This window comes from Agelaius phoeniceus, chromosome 3, assembly GCF_051311805.1.
Source record: "Agelaius phoeniceus isolate bAgePho1 chromosome 3, bAgePho1.hap1, whole genome shotgun sequence".
Taxonomy (NCBI): domain Eukaryota; kingdom Metazoa; phylum Chordata; class Aves; order Passeriformes; family Icteridae; genus Agelaius; species Agelaius phoeniceus.
The window spans coordinates 13,791,154-13,808,730 of NC_135267.1; the positions used below are offsets into that span (position 1 = coordinate 13,791,154).

The following is a 17,577-nucleotide window of genomic DNA, read 5'->3' on the forward strand; positions in this document are numbered from 1 at the left end:
GTGTCTATTTGCTTTAAAATACCATAATGTTTATCTTTTCAGCTGGTGTCTTATGATTCTTTTTTCCATGTGCCAGCTTCTGGGACCATTGTATGAAAAGTTTCACTTAAAAGAAATAGACAAATGAGCAAAATTTATTCAGGCTATTTAAATAAAAAAAACACCCAAGTCAGAAATAATTAAAAGTTTCAGCTTATCACTTAAAGGATGAGCCATAGATATCTTCAATGTTCCAGTGTGTTCCAGGCTAGTTGACAGATACTTAAATAAATTTAAAAAAATCAGGACATGCTTATGAGGTTTCTGCAAATAGAAAGGACAAGATGCAGCAGAAGAGAATCCAAATGTTGCAAAACACACTTCCCAATAATTAGAAGTGTGTCTGATGTTTTTTCCCCTTACAATGAATTACAGCCTTTATTTTCCCATTGAGGCAGCTGGAGCTCCATATGAAAAGGCATGAACGGCAGTGTGAAAACTGCAGACATATTGCTACTTTCTCTAGTCAAATAAGCTCAATTCCACAGTCAAGTTGGTATTTTGCCAAAGCTTGAGTAATAGTCAGAATGCACAAATGTAGTTTACAGTATTTAATTGTAAATGTATTACATGGAATAAGAAAATCCTTACCTGTAACAGCACTTTGAAAATCCATCCAAGGCAGTATAATTTCCTGTCAAGAACACCATGATAAACTGGTGTCTAGTGCCTTCTTTTGAAATAGCCTGAAAAATAAATCAAGCATTTAGTGTTATTAGCATAAATCATAATTTCTTTATCTATGATTAATAGTTTTCAAAAAATTAAGAAATTTATTTTAATTTAATTTAATGTTCTATAAGTGTTGTCTCCTTTTTTTTTTCTCATACAGGCTAATTTCCTGCATCACCTGCTGTACACACTCCTTAGTTTAGTCATATAGCTTTCAACTACTCTGTATTTAAAGAGTAACATTTCCTTCCACAGAGAGACACTGGAAAAAACCTCTTTTTACCAGTTTTTTAACAGGAAAACCTTTAACAGTTTCAGTCATAAGTGATAGGAAAGAGATGTTACTACTGCAGCATGCCAAAGGAGTCAGAGATTTTAATCAGAACCAGGGCTGTATAATCAGGGATATTATTTATTAATGCATTTTGTGAAGCAATTTACTCATTGTATGAACAGGAGTAGCATGAATGATTTTTAGAGAAAGCTGCTTTAGACAAAAACAGAATCAGTTTTTAATTTCTGTTTTATAAATATGTTTTATGATTTATCTTTTAAGAAAAAATTAGTTTTTCATTTTTGCTTCCTAGTTTGATTGGCTTCTCTTTCTGATACAATACCATATATTTTTTATTTTCATATTTGAAAATTCAGGGAATAACATTTTGTTGCAATGAATTTTTGGTAATTTTTTTTAGAAAAGTCATTATTTTCCCTTATCAGTGTAAAATTTTCTGTCCTTCACTATGGCCAAATAGATTTGCTTATTGTAAAAATAGAATTCTTATTCCCCTACCTCCCAAGATTTCATTACCCTTCTCAGTTGTCTCTACTTTGATGTAAAAACTATTGTTTCCACTATCAGAGGTTCTTTTAGAGATTTGTGATTAGCTTTTTGAGAAAGGGTTCACAAACTGCATAATCTCTATAAAAAAATCATAAATTGTGATAAAGCTGAGAATTTACACAATGTAAAACTGTTGAATAATACTTAATAAAAACTAAATCCAATACAGAATTATCACAAAAAGCATTATCACACCTTTAGATTATAATTAATATATTGATATTAAATTTTTAAACATATTAAATTCACTTATATACAGTCATTATTTAGGAATGCCATTCCCCAATTTAACATTCCCACAGAAAAACTCCAAACCATGTGCTGCTTGCTCACTTCTCCCTCCCCCTGCCCTTCACTCTCCCTGTGGCAGGCTGGAGAGAAAAACTGGGGGCAAAAAAAGTAGATTACTGGCTGAGATAAGAACAAGTTACTGAAAATAGTAATGAGATAAGGAAAGGAGCAGTAACAGCCCCAATCCTAATGGCAGAGGGTACAAGAAACAAATGATTTCTGAGTTCATATCCCCAACGTCATCCAACCTCTGCTGAGGCCAGTTGCACAGTTTTAGTTAAGCATACACCATTTGCTTTGAAGGAGATGTTAAAAAAATCTGGTTTTCCCTTTGTTTATGTTCCCTCATGTTTTCAATTCAATGCTTTAAGCTTATTGACACAAATTTGAAAACATTCACATGTTTTGCAAAATGCAGCAGAAATTCCTTAGTATGTTAGCAGTGACAAAGTTCTGGCCTTAAAGAAATTAAGTTTCAGATATCTTTGTTATGAGGAAAAGATCTTTTGTGTCCATGCCTAAGCAACTTGATTTCCATCAAGGGCAGCTGAGGTAAAAATAGGTATGAATCTGACCCTAGAAAGTGAAAACTATATATAAATACTAGGCCCAGACACTCGTAAATGGGAAGTATTTCATCGTTAATTCTTACATGGGAGCCAAACAAGTGCTCTCATAATTCTTCCTCAAGTATGGTTACAAATGCAAACCATCTGGAACATGTTTTGCCTAGAAGTAAATTACTTTCTCACATAGTGAACTGTCAAAAAGATAGACTGATTTGTAGAGCATTTTAAATATTAGCTCAGGAGTTGAGGCGTTGGGTCAAATCCTTTCTCTGACACGGATTGCCTTTGTGATCTTTGGCATTTGACGTAAATCAAGGTATCAGGAAAGGATTTAATATGCCTAAGTTGTGATCTAAAGGCCACTTCATTGTGGAAGGACTTGTACTCTGCAGATGTCATTATTTTTAGAGTTCCTAGAAATGAAATAAATGCATATGGGCAGAGGTCAATACACTGCCTATCTCAGCTTATGGCTTAGACTTAATATTCATGGTTACAAGTTGTCCTATATATGTGGGCAAGGGTTCAAAAGCTAGATGTCTGTCTGCCTAAGACCTCTGTCTAGCCAATGTACTTGGAGCATTCCTAACACCTTCCACAGGACCAAAATTTTCATATAAACTAATGTGATTCATTGGGTTTTCTGAAAATGTAGGAAATAAGACAACTGTGGTATATTCCCATGATCCTTATCTCCACTTTAAGTATCCCGGTGTTCAGGGGCAGAGTCTTTTTATTTAGTTCTATTGGTGTATTGGGAGTCATCTGCAAGGGAGCTTTCACCTTTTGGACATGTCCCATTCTTTCCTTTGGCTACAGGGTCTACAGTGACTGGTGGAAATGCACCAATTACATATATTTATGTACCATTTTTGTACCATTTATGGTGGAAATGTACCAAACCATTATGAGTTACATAAACATTGGTATGAAGCATTCCACCATGCTGCTGCCCTGAGAAAAAAATATCAGCATTTCAGACTTCACCCTGCAGTGCTTGGCTTCTACAGGTGCAGCTCAGGAAGGCAGCACATCTCCACGGGTGGCAGCAATTCATTCCAGCTGCAAGGCCTGTCACTGGCAGCCTGCTGGGAATCTGTTCTGGAAATCTACTTGAGACCAAAGCCTCTGGGAGTGCATGGTTGGTATGGGATCTGTCCCGTGTCCTAAGCACAGGACCATGGAGAAAAAGGGATGAAAAGCAGGTATTCCTGTATGGAACCTTCCTTAAGCACAAATCATCCCTGCTGTTGCTATGATTAGGTTAATACGACAGGCGTGCATCATGAATTTTAGGAACTTATTGTGATTGCATTCATACATATTTTATTTGAGTCATGTTTTTGATTAGTTTAACAAATAAGCTGTTCAGGCAAATTAAAGAAACTCCAGGGGGAGTTTTGTTTTGGTTTTGTTTTTTTTTTTTGACCCAAGGGCAAGTCTCAATTGTCAAAGTAGGTAGCACTCTTTTTTCCTTAAAATATCCAAATATGCTGATTCAGACTTTAAAAAGTGCTTTAATAATACACCTTTCTTTAATGTTTTTTACTATTTTCTTTTATCCTCAGTTTTGGCAATCACACATAATAGTTACTGGGATTTCTGCTTTGTATAAAATATTTAATAGAATTCTTTAGTTCCACACTTTAAATATTCTGCAAGTCACAGACGGTAAAATGAGAAAACATTTGTTTAAGAGTCAAAATAGTCAACAAAAGAACAGATCACCTTTCTCCTTTGGAAGACAGTAATTTGGCACACTTATCTACTTTATATCAAGCAGAAACAGAAAACAACACTGTAAAACAGCTTTGTAAACAAACAAAACCCCCACCGAAACAAAGAAAGACTGATGTTAAGAATCAAAGAAACGCAGAAAAGTGTCATCAGCATCCTAAAATGTTATAAATCGGGCCATTTCTGTCTCCTCTTTTTCAGAAAATATCTGATTTAAACTGTATGAGAAACTGCAAACTTTTTTTTATTTTCTTATTGAACCTACAGCCTGCTCTAGGCATCCTTGAGCCTTCAGATTTTAATAAGCGCACTGTCAACAGGCAAATGCTGGTTGCTGGTCTCTAACTTAAGTTTCTGCTTAAGGATGTAAAATATTTCATATGACACCATGAGTAATTTCTGTAGATTTTAACACTTGGACCTGCAACACTGTGTAGAATCCTTAATTTCATATTTTTTTAAGAGATGAAAGAAATGTTCTAATAATAAGATAATTTTATATTGTTTCTAGATCTGCAAATAACAATTCTGTTTTTTCTAATTTTAATGCAAGGGCTGTAAAACCGTGTTAAGAAGTAAGACCTTTGGAAAACACTTGTTCAGAAATGTTAAATTAATGTTACTCACTCTGAAGTTGCATTGCTAATATTCCCTAGACCTCTTTGTTCCTCAATATAACACACTAACCTTTCAGTGTCTGATAATACCGATGGGAGTTTTCTGGTCAACCTTCTCTAGCTTAAGTTCACTTCTTTCATTGATTGAAGCAATGAATTCCCTGGAATCCCTCTTTCCTTGCAAAAAAGACTGTAAGGAGAATGAAATTAAATATTTTCCTCCTGTTTTTGTGGCAGAATTCACCATGAAATATTTTACTTTTCATCTTATTTTTTTGGTTTACAGCTTTGCAGTGGCAGAAATTACTTGTTAAAAGGAATAAATGCCATAACATGAGTTTTAACTACTGAAGTTTAAAATGTTCTTAAGCAGAGCAAAAGGTGTAAATGCACCCCATATAATGTCATTTGAGGTTAATGACAATATAAATTGTGTCCCCATTTTTTGGAGAAAGCTTTTGTGAGGAGATGTATTGCCACAAGTTTGAAATCCACGCTCTGTGACAGCTGCTGACTGGTAATGAGTTCTAATGAGCTGTCTCTTTTCTAGGAAAAAAACCCAACATTTAAGACAACAACCTCTTTGCAAATTGTAAGAGCATGGGAGCAGAGACGACTTCTCTATCCTGAGCTGATAAGCACAAGCTGACATCAATAGCATTTCAATTCAAAAGCAAACTTACACTTCTCAATTCAAATGTGAAAACAGAATGTGAGATTAGTGTTTGCATAGACAAACAAATCAAGATTTGCATTTATTTTCTTGTGGGTTTCATGATACAGAAATGCTTTTGTTATTTCAAAACTATTAATACCTAAGCAAATGACATGCCCTAGAAAATACAGACTAGATTATGTTAATCTAATATAAATCTATAGATTTAAATATATTGTAAATATTTCTATATTCTGAAAGAGTTTAAATATATGTATTGATGTCAGAAAGTATTTCCTATGCAAAGACAAACATGCCTACTCAGAGCTGCCTCTGAGGCTGTTTATCTGTTCCAATACTGTTTCAGAAGACAACACTGTCAGAAGATAAGGACAAAGGGCCAGAGAGTAATCTTATTGACTTCAGTGTTAATGGAGAGTTACCCCATATTGAATCAGAGGGTTAATGTTCATCCAAAAATGACCCAATGATTTCAAAACCAGAGTTTAACTTTTTGCTTTTCCAGCTTGTTTTCTTTATGTACTAAATAATATGTTTCTTTTTATGGTGCTTTTCCAAATTTTAATTGCAAGTGAACAGATTTTCTGGTATTTAACCCCTCATTCAACAAAGTGTATTGAATGTACTGAAATATATATGTTGCATATTTTCTTGTAAATTCTGTGTTGTCACAGCTGATGATGTAGATACCTTATGCTAGAGGTACAAGGGCTTGGTAAATTATTCCACGGCCATAAATAACTCAGTTTTCAAAACACGTTCTACATTGTTTACCTACATTTCAGTCTCTCTGATGACTGAGTAAATATGTAACCTGGAATAAAAATTTATACTATGTAAAGTAGCCGGTACACAGGAGAAGTTCCAAATTAAATACTTGATTTATTTATATTTTTTTAATATCTCTGTATATACATATGTATATATAAAATACATTTCTGACAATTAGGTAGAAATACAGACATTGTAAGTTATATTTATTCACATAATAAGTATGGATACTGTCAACTCTGTTAGTTGTGTTAAGAGAAATCTATATTAGAAGGCCTGAAGGTGTGAATCCTCATATTTGCCTTACTACTTTCAATTACTGGCAAAATATGCGGACATGGTAAGAATAAGAAATTTAATGGATACAGAATTTTATTATACTGATCCTTTGAATATACACTGGCAAAGAACATTTCCCACTAAGTTGTACAGTCTTTGACTAATATCCTGAAGAAACTTTTGGATATAAATGAACTAAAAAGGAAGATCTGTCTGTGAGACAGGAACAGACAGAGAAGTATGAGAAAATTACTCAAACATTTTGTACAAAGAAAACAGAATGCAAAGTGGATTTTCCAGTAAACACAAAAGAAAAAAAAATTAATGAAAACCACACATAATATTCTGTGCTTCCAGAGAAAAACGTGAAGGCACCCTGACACAGACTGGTCTTTAATCTGTATTGTTTCCTTCATGTACAGTCAGCTTCACTAATTCAGATTAGATAAGAAAAGCTGCAGTTTTCATTTTTAGGAATTTTTATATACTCCCATTTTTCATATAAATCTTACTATGAACAATAACCCAGGAGGAAATCATTCATGTCTACATAAGTGCAAGGAGGACACAATTTTTATTAAACACCAATCCTGTCTCTTACTTCTAGAGGACATGGTTGTAAAGCACTGTCCTTTGTGGATGCTCCCGAAGAGCAGCTCTAGGCTATGTAACAAATATTTTCCAAATTTTACATGGAATTATAATATCATAGAGTAGTTTGGGTTGGAAGGGGTCTTAATCACCCTCTAGTTCCAACCCCTCTGCCATGGGCAGGAACTCTTTTCACTAGACCAGGTTGCTCAGACCTCCATCCCAGCTGCACCTAAGGACTGCTTCCTCCCTTATTCACCATTCCCTTTATGTATGCCCAGCTAGCTGAGTGAAAGCAAGGATTTGTGTCCCAGTGGTCTATTGTTAGTTATTCCAAAGGGAAGATCCAAGTTACCTGGCTGAACAGATGTCTGATCTTTTTGAACGTGCCAGTAAAATAAGCAGATGTTATCAAAAACTGAAAGACTCCTCTAAGTGCTTTTATTACTTTTGGTTTTTTAATCAAACACCAGGTTAAAGTTAGCTGCTCTTTTTACCCTCACACAGGTGAATTTAGCCATCCTGTCTGAACTCAGGAATTCTACAGGCAAAACATTTTTTCTGCTTTCTTCACAGTACCAGTCATTGATTTTGGTTACTTTCTCACCTGATAGAAGGACTGTAAGCCTGTGCTTTTGAACTAGAGGATCGAGGCACTGGAATATTACTTATGCCTGGTACATATTTAAAGATAGGTAGATTATATAGATAGATGATGATATAGGTATCGATGATGATATAGATAATATAGATGATCTAGATTATATAGATGATATAGATATAGATTGATATAGATAGATATAGATATAGATATAGATATAGATATAGATGATATAGATGATATAGATGATATAGATGATATAGATGATACAGATATAGATAGATATAGATATTTCCCTAAATGTTGACACCAGGTGTTCAGACAATTCTTTTTTAACTCATGTTTCATCTTTTGCCTGTATGTTGGAGCTAGTGATCATTTTTTGATTAAAGCAAACTTAGTGGGAATTCATTTTTGTCACATGAAAAATGAATTCTCAACCTTTGATTGCTTCTATGCAGAGCAGAAATATTGCCGACATTTTTGAGACTTTAGTGAAAGGTTCCATTATACATCTAGTTGCCATACATAGGCCTAACATAACTGAAATAATTCAGCAAACATCTTAAAAGCATAGCAAGTGGATCATATTAACTGTATTAGGAGTTGCTTCTTAGCAGATTTAAATTTACTTCAATGGCTTCAGTGTTACCTGTAATGTAACTGAAGTATAAGAAAAGCAATAGCAGCAGGAGGTTGATGAGGATGGGGCACACTGAAAATGCCACAAGGTCCATCTACAGAGCAGAGAATACTCTATAGAGTTGAGGAAGTCTGACAACTTAAAAAATACCCAATTTTTTAAAGCAAATAAGTACTAAAAATATTCAAGATGTAATTTATTTTTTCTTATTTTATAATAGTGACTAATTTCCTCTTTGCAACTTTTTTCCCTATGTCACTTCTGAATAATCCACTTCACTGCCTCAATGAAGACAGATTTTTACTATTTAGCATAGGGTATCCAGTCTGCTATGGAGTAACATAAAATATATCTCTGTAAGTACCTGCTTTCTGAGGGGTTTCAACTTGTATATTATCTAATTGCTGTGTCATTTTCTCCTGTGGTTAAGTGAACAAATGCCCTGTGCACTGATTGAGAGTAAGAGGGAAATCCTTCTTAGCACACAAGCTCCATAGGGAGGAGTTAATTCCCTGTTCCAAAAAATTAAGCTCTTTTTTTTTTTTTTTTCCAAATGTTTATTCATATACTATGTATTTAATCCAGAGAACACTTTCCACCCCTGCTCTTCTGCATGCAACTTTTTCATCAGGTAATCATAACTACTTATATTCATTGAGGACAGAAACTACAGTTACCTGGACCTTTTATCAGTATTTTGGAAAAATGTCCTCTGCAACAGTAATCTGAAGATGAACAGTTTAGAGAAACACCAGGGAAAAAGAGAAACAAAGATAGGCCTCTTGTGTGGAAGGAAACTGAAAGTGCTGACTTTCTAAGCAACTTATCCCCATTCTAACAGACATAAAAATGTTTCTACTCTCTGTCAAATTGAAACAGAGACTTTCAATTCCAATATAAAGCAAGGGAAAAAAGAATAATTTGATTTACAGAGCACATGAATGGGAATGGGGAACCTGGCAGACGAGGACAGAAGAAATGAGGCCACTCTTCTATGACAAGAGAGATTAAAAAGAAAAAAATTAAAAAGGAAAATGTCTATACTATATTTAGCTACATACTTTTTCAATAAATTTTCACACATTATATTGGACGAGCATAGAAAAGAAAAATTCTTAGGAATGGTATAAAGAACTTCACAATGGGAAAAGCGAAACATGAAAACTACCCCACATCCCCAAAAATCTATTTTAATTCAAAAATATAGATATTAAAAGACATGTAAATCTAATACAAGGCTTTTTGTGTTTTAAATCAGTTTGTTAATTTTATAATAGCACAGTGTATTGTATGGTGAGGCCAGGTTTTTAATAGTATGCAAGACTGAACTAAATTTAAAACACAAAAGAAGGAATAGGGAGTTAAATGGAAAATTTAATGCAATTGCACATGATACTATCAAAGGTAAATTGTAGCAAACTAGATGAAACCTTTTCAGATAAGTAATTTTTTACTCAAGGAAAATACAAATCTAGTCTATAAGTACTGCAATTAATAAAAAAAAAAGAAAATAGAAAGATGAGGCACCACCTGGAAACTTCCAGTTTAGCTGGACAAAATGGACAGAATTTTCAGAATATTAAGGGGTAAGGAACTACTAAAGAAAGGAGAGCATATTCTGAAAGTCAGAATAGGAAGCTGAGAGGAGGCTACTCTTGAAGTCTCCCAAGTTTTGGTCTTAAAAACTTGTAACTTATTTTATGAAATAATAGCTGTGCTACAGAAAAGATGGTGATAATAATGGCTAGTGATGCACAAAGTTGGAGACTTCCTCAGTAAAATTAGGATGTCATGACAGACATTCAGAAATAAGATGAACAAGCCTAATATAAATATCTGCAATAAGATGGGAACTTATAACAGCTGAATGCACTCCTGTGTTCATGAAGTGTCTATAAACTCAAAGCAATAGGGCTGTAATGACTATAAGAGACATATCTAACAAAGAATTGGAAATATTGATGTTATTCTATAAAACATTGCAAGGCTTCACCTGAAAAAACGTGTGCAATGCTTAGCCAATAAATGAAAGATGAGAGATTGAAATGAAGGAGGGTGCAAACAAGCTTTTAAAAAGTATGTGTGTGACCTTAACAAAGGCAAAATTACATATCAGCTGTTAGATGATGTGACAGAGAAATAAATGGGAAAAAAACTTTCTATTAATATATTAACAATAGTCATAATTTCTTATTTTATCACTTCTGCCCATCCAAGTACTCTAACAAATTAAATACAGAATACTGGCCTCTTACACTCAAGTAGAATGAGTGAAACTATTTAAATAATGTAGAACTTGTCATCTAAGAATCTATGAAAAAAATATCTTCTTTTCATGGTCAAGCAATCTGCCACTGAGCCTAAACCTTAAATTCAAGCCCTGTGTTTGTCTGTACTATGATCATAGGTGTCCTATATTTTAGGTGATATGTATTTTGGAGCTTGTCAAGCTTGCTGCACTTCATTCAAGATAAAAACCTGAACTAAGAGACCTTTCATAGGTCAGAACTGTCTGCACCCCTCAAAAAAAAGATAATTTTCAGTGAGTCAAGAGTTTTAGACCAAAGCCATCAAAGTCTCAGTCTTTAAAAGAGCATTTCAAATGCATTTGACAGAGTAGGCCAAGAGCTTTCAAACAGGAATACAAAGGGATGTGGTGGTAGAGTATTTCATTATTTGGGAAGGACTAGCATTGGAAGGCAACCAATTTCTCTGAATGTGTGAACTGTGAAAAGCTGCAGAACTGAGAAATGACAGTTTTTATTTTTTATTTGTGTTGCCCATATCAGCCCAGGGTTGTTGTCATAGGATGCTGTCCCACAAATGATTAGTAAATATGAATATGTCAGAAGTGTAATCTTTCCTGTGATCCTAAACTCAGTAGAAAAATGAGATTGTGCACTTTTGTCTAAAGAATCACTGCATTTTGTTTATAAACTGTGAGATTATCACTGTGATATTCATGCTAATATCCAGTGTAAGACCTGCCTTTGGCTTAGTATCAGTAATGGTCAGGAAATGGAGCAATTACTGAAATCCAGCACAGCAGCAGTGGCAGAGATGAAGCTGCAATCTGCACCTTAGTGATGAGGTCACGCTATCATCTCTTCTGGAGCACATAACAAAATTAAAATGCTTACCTGTCAGTCATATTTTTTTCCCTGTGCTAGGTCACCTGGTTTTCTTTATGTGCCCTCTCCCCACCCACAGATGCCTTATCACAAGGGATGCTTAGTGCAAATTCCTTTAGGAAGAACCCTCGGTAAAATAGCTCAGATCAGCCATCTAAATTTTTAAGTCATTAAAATCAAGTCATTTTTTTATTATCCTGAATGTTTTTGAAATTCAAGAAGTAATGAAGTCCCATTCCTAGATAAAAACTCTAAGTACTCCTAGAGCTTAAATAATGATAGTAAGAAAAACGCAATTTAAAAATAACCTAAGCCTTTATTTTTTCTTCTCCAAGATTACTACAATAGTATTTATTGCAATTTCTATTTTTCATCATAAACAGCAAATTATTAACCATTATTCAAGGGTTTAATTATAAATGCCTTAATTTATATATGTCCCTCTTTGCCTTGCAAGACTCAGATAATGAATCTATTAAATTATATCAATCTATAAAATATATTTTTGTAATTTTTAAACAAACTTAATAATTGTAATTTCTATTCATTATGGAAAGTTTTAATCTACTAGGTGGTAGAATATGGACCCAGCTGTACTGTGAGCTAAGGTTATACAGGAATTGCCTTCTATGCCTAAAACAATTCATGAGATTTTGGGAGACATGATAACACTGAAATCAAAACTATTAATGTGCTTCATTTTCAGGAACCTGAAGTCAAAACAAAGAAATGTGAATAGCATGTCCACTATCTGATGATAATTTATGGTCAGAAGTAAAAACAGCTGGACTCTTTTGCTTGACCTTGATGTTGCATAATATTTTATTTACCCAAATTTTATTCAGTGACAATCAGTACTACAAATATTCAAATATATATAGGATAGGAACTGATTGCTGGTACGCACTAGTAGTAAAAACATCCTCTTAAACACTGAGTTAGCTAGAGTCAGTTTAAAGCAAGATGTCATATTTGTTTGTTTTGGGTTTGTTTTTTTTGTTCTTTTATTTTTTTTCTGAAAATGAAAGATAAACCTTCTAAATCCAAAGTGTACTGGAAAATTATTATCATTAGCAGCCATGGTTAAAATAATAATAGCATAAAAAGTAAGCTTATACAATGTGTTTTCTATAGTCCCATGCTGATTGAAATCAAAAAAGATTTAAAGAGGTCTAATGCAATCATTCAAGTCCTAGATTATCACTTTCATATTTTTGTTTAATATATATATATTTCAAGCCTAAAATATGTGGTCATTCTCTTTAAAAATACTGAAAAAACACTAGCATTCTTCCAGTTCTCTGGAACTTCTCTCACATCCAGGACTTATTGAAAATCAACATTATTGGCACATAAAAACACTTGCCCAGCTCTTTTAATAGCTTTAGATTAAAGTTATTAATCCTACTTCTTTGAAAATCTCATTTTACAGGATTCTATTAAATATTTTCCTGAGTTACTGTTGAAATTTAAAATATTTTGTATTATTACATTTCAAGACTGAAAAGAAATACTTATTAAATAGTTCTTTTTGCGTTATTGTTGAAAAAACCCTGACATTTTGACTTCAAAAGAAATGTTATAAGATCTTTTTCCCCTAGTATATTGATACTTAAATTTCTTCTAATTCAACATATCCCAGCTTCTGCCTTTTTTCCTTTGGTACTTCTCAACAGTTCCCTACAGATTTTAGTGTTTTCATGACTTTGTCTCCTGCCTGCATTTGTTTCTTAATTAGAATGCTCTTTATAGAAATATTTTTAGCTGATTTCACTGATCTAGCTGTGCTGGTTTCAAGATTTTCTCCTGCTAAAGTTTTAAATTTTGTTCTTCTCACTTTCTTGCTTTCTATTTTCACTTTCCATTGATCCTGCAAGCAAATATTTTCTCTCTTCCTAATTCTAGAAAATTCTAGTGAAAAATAAAATGCAATAAAAAACAAACAGCTATTCCTTACCAAAGTATAATCTGATGTTAGCAATAGTGCAAAATTCCAGTGAATAAGATTTGTAGTTGTCTGGAGCACTTAAAGAACCCAGCCTCTTTCACAAAGGTACCTTAGGCATAATCAGCTGATTATGCTGTAATCAACTCTCTCTGTCAGACCAGTTAACTAAAAATTCTCCATAAATTTTACTTCAGTGGAATCTCTTCTGAGAGCCAAAAGAGACAAGTAAAACTAATTATCTAAGCCTGTATTCTACAGAAAGCCGTTTCCCCTTATTTCGTTTTCCTTTACTTTGGACCTGATGCTGTGCCTATCATTCATGGCAGTGAGAATTTGCAGGCTGGAGTTTCCTGGGAAGCTGCAGCATCGCTATTCATCTCTTGCTGGTGATGTGCACAGTCCTTTCCTTTGCAGCTACTCTATCACATTTTTACATGATGGACTACAATGTACCTGTAAAACAGAGCAGGGAAGTTTCATGCTCCAGACTAGAGCAGGAGGGCTCTGGAGATGTCCTTGTCCTTCTCCTGAAGGAATGAGTGACTGGGCAGGAAAATGAAGAATTGGAGTTTACTGCCTTCTAGTTCTGTTTGAAAACAAAAAAAAACCCTATGCAATGTCTAAAGAAGAAACAGAATAAAAGATAGTTATGTAGATAAATGTCATCTCCTTATCCTGCAGTCCAATTTATTTTACTTACTGTTAATTTAAAAGAGTTTAAAAAGTGTTTCTGGCTATGTCACAATGCCCAAATTTCCAAATTTTAAAAACTGTAATTATTAAGCAACATAATTTTACCGTTTTTAAGTTAGCCTTTATTGATTTGTGTTTATTAAGGATCTCACCCATTATAGCACACAGATATGAGAGGCAAATATGCCAAAAGAAAATTTTTTCCTCTGTCTATTTTTTCTTTACAGCTGAAAAAGCCTAACAGCTGTGCTTAGAATAAATTGCATGAATCCAGATTACAGTGAAGAAAAATAAAAGCCTAGTAGCACATATATCTCTTTGCTTCCTCTCTATGTGCATTCCAGAATGACAGAAATGTTTTTGTCCAAAATCCTGCCAGCTGTGGGAGATATTGGTGCTACAGAAATCCGACATACCTCCACTGCTGGCTTTTCTGTGGTTTGTAACCACTTGCCGACAGCATTAGGATTGATCTGTAAAAAGATCAACAAAAGTAGAAAGATAGTTGCCAGTGGTGGGTCTCAATGAACCATTCTACCTTTCATTTTTCTCCTTTCAATGTCTTTTAAAATAAAATTCAATGATGAATCAATGTGAGGCTGTAGTACATGCTCTTAAATACATGAGTTCTAACTTTCCAGAAGGATCTTGGCATTGTTCAATATTCTGGTTTTTATTTTCCTGCTGAGGATCATGAACAACACAGAAATTAATATGTCTGAAGGGAAACTTAAACTGAAATGGATGACTGATACCTGGTTTTGCTTCTGTCAAACAGGAACCTACCACTGCCACTTTTATTCATGTCAGTGGCACCGGTGGTACCACTTACAGAACAAGGTCATATTTAATGCACGTCAGGCAAGGAGACTCAAACCTTTTCAAAGTCTGGACTTCCTATGTGGAAAGTTTTTTAAATGCTGTTCAGTACAGTATGCATGTAATATTTAATATAGGATGAAATTAATCTCAACATATAGAATCCATTTGTTTAATTTCCATTAGATTCTTTTTTTCACCCCCATTTCTTAATAAAAGTCAGATTTTGCCTGTCATAATCTTTCAAAGCACTTACTTGTATGCTTACCACAGCTGTCCCCCACAGCTGTCCCCTGTGTGTATCAAATGCAATGTGCTACTGCCTGCATTGTCTGTATCTCAGATAAAATGTCATGCTGCTGCTGCTGTGCAGCCTGTCACCTGTGCTTAAGTACTTCCCTATCATGGAGCTCACCTCTGACTGCATCTTGGCAGCTGCCAAATCAGTCCTACAGGAACTGTGACAAGAACTGTAATATGGAGCAAAAATTTGTAAGGCGTACCAAGGACAGAAACAAAAGCAAAAGTTGTGTATGAATCCACTCATAACAAAGCATCAAAACAAATTGCCTTTAAGTAAGCTGCAGTTAAATGACCATGTCAAATAAAGGAGGTACCTGAAGTAATACTGAACATGAATTTATGAGCATAGCTCCAAAATTTTAACCCTTGCTTAAGTTATACATTGCCTTTAGCCCAAGTCCTCCAAACTTTGCCTTTTCAGGTCAGGCCTGACTTGTTATGTGACAAAAACAAGATGTGAATTAGTAGCCTAGTGGTTGGGAATACTGTTCCTGAAAAAATAGTGCGGGTTTTTTTACCCGTAACATGCCAATGTTTTATTTTGTTTTGTTCTGATCTTATCTTCATTGACTTTAATTAATGAATCCTCTAAAAACTAGAAGAAAAAAATTACAAACTTTCAGAAAACTCAAACTTTTCCCCTTGAATATCCTGGATTGGAGTTTTCTGGCTTAAGATCTTGCTGCTCTAAAAGCAATGCAAACATGTTTGAATTAAACACCTGCTGATCTTACTCATCCTTTAATTTCTTAAAGGAAATATTGAAAGAGATGTGTTTTACCTCCTAGATCATCAGTTGTCGTGTTATGTTATGTATATGTGTATTACACATGCTGAAAGACAGTGGGCTTCAACTATATTATTTGTATAGCAGCATCCAATTCTCTTGTATTACACATCCAACTATTGAGTCTAAGGTGAGATTCATCAGATTAAATGATGCCTAAAGTATTTACATCTGAGTTTGTCACCCTGGATTGCCTTTATCAGTAGAGAGATATTGGCCATTTCAGTCTGTAATTAGTCTGGCCTGGATTAGATAGCTGCTTTAAGATGCTATAAGTTGTTACCATTTCCCTGCAACTGCTCTTATGTGAGAAGAGGCAGAGTCTAGATAGTGACATGCCCTAGGTAACTTTATCCTCCATTCTTCCTTCAATTTCAGCTAAGAGTTAGACCTGCAAAAAGAAGATTAAACAACTTAATTGGGTAGAAGGAGTGATCTCTCTTTAGAGGCTCTCAAAGGGTCTGACTTCATTCCATATAACCAACATCCCCACTTAATTCAGGAACAGGAATTACAAAGTTTAGGTGCAAGGAAGATGTCATGGATAAGCAAACATAAAAAATTACTTCTGGTTCCTCTCCAAATACTGATTGCTCAGAAAACAAAAGCTGACTGAAATATGCTCCCACAGGGCTTGCAAAAGTGCCCTTGTCCCCACCCAACCAGTCCTGTGACACTGTATTGTTGCAATACAGCTACAAAACAGACAAAGCCTGCTTCAGATGGATTTGTACAGTGATAGGTTTTATGAAGATAAGGTCATCCCCACACACTTGGAAGCCCAGAGGCACAAAAGAAAGCAGGAGGGTGAGTTTCACCAAGTCAGGCCCTCTCAAGGCATCTCAGGAGGGTCTCAGCCCCTTAGGCTGTGATTGAGATCCATCAGAATCTCCAACAGGAGATGGTCTCCAGGTCTCTTTACAGACAGAGAGTGGATACTGCCCACAGAGCTAGAGGATTCAGTGTGGTATGGAGGGAGGGGAATTTGGATTGTACAAGACTATTATGAGGTAGTTAGAGGACAAACCGAAGGAAAGGAAAGGGAGGATTCTGGGTAGCTTGTGAAGTAACAACAGGAAAACAGAGATAAAGAGATAAAAAGGGCCAGGTACCCCTCATGAGGCTGCTGCTCAATATGCTTCATTGGCCATACAGTATGTCTGATCACCTTGATCTGTCCTGTACTCACATTTTTATTTTTTACTATTTTTTTCTGAGTAAGGCTCTTTATTTTAAACAGGCATATGTACATGGAGACCTGAATGTCAGCAGACAGAACTGGAGAGTGCAGGTCAGAGGGACCACATATCTTCTGTGCCAGCAACTCGAGAGGCTGCAGCGGGACCTGCTGGAATGTGGTCACTAGCTAACATCCACAGGGACTAGCTGCTGAGTGCAATAGATGCTTGGGGCAGCTGTAGAGACCTGAGTGGTCTGAGAGGATACAGGTGACAAAGCCAGCAACTGCGGAGACAACAAAATGTGGGACAGACTCACCAGCATCTTGTGTTTATGTGTATAAAGAAACTGGGAAACCAGAGAATCCAGGGTTTGCGCAGGTAATGT

General features: G+C 35.0%; 1 long non-coding RNA gene across 1 annotated transcript in view; it reads right to left on the bottom strand.

Moving 5' to 3' along the window:
* Positions 1–632: 632 nt before the first annotated feature.
* LOC143693684 (uncharacterized) overlaps positions 633–17,577 on the bottom strand; it is a 32,598-nt gene continuing 15,653 nt past the window's right edge. Inside the window, exon 3 of the long non-coding RNA XR_013181618.1 lies at positions 633–725. This is a non-coding gene — a long non-coding RNA (uncharacterized LOC143693684). The remainder of the gene's footprint in view (positions 726–17,577) is intronic.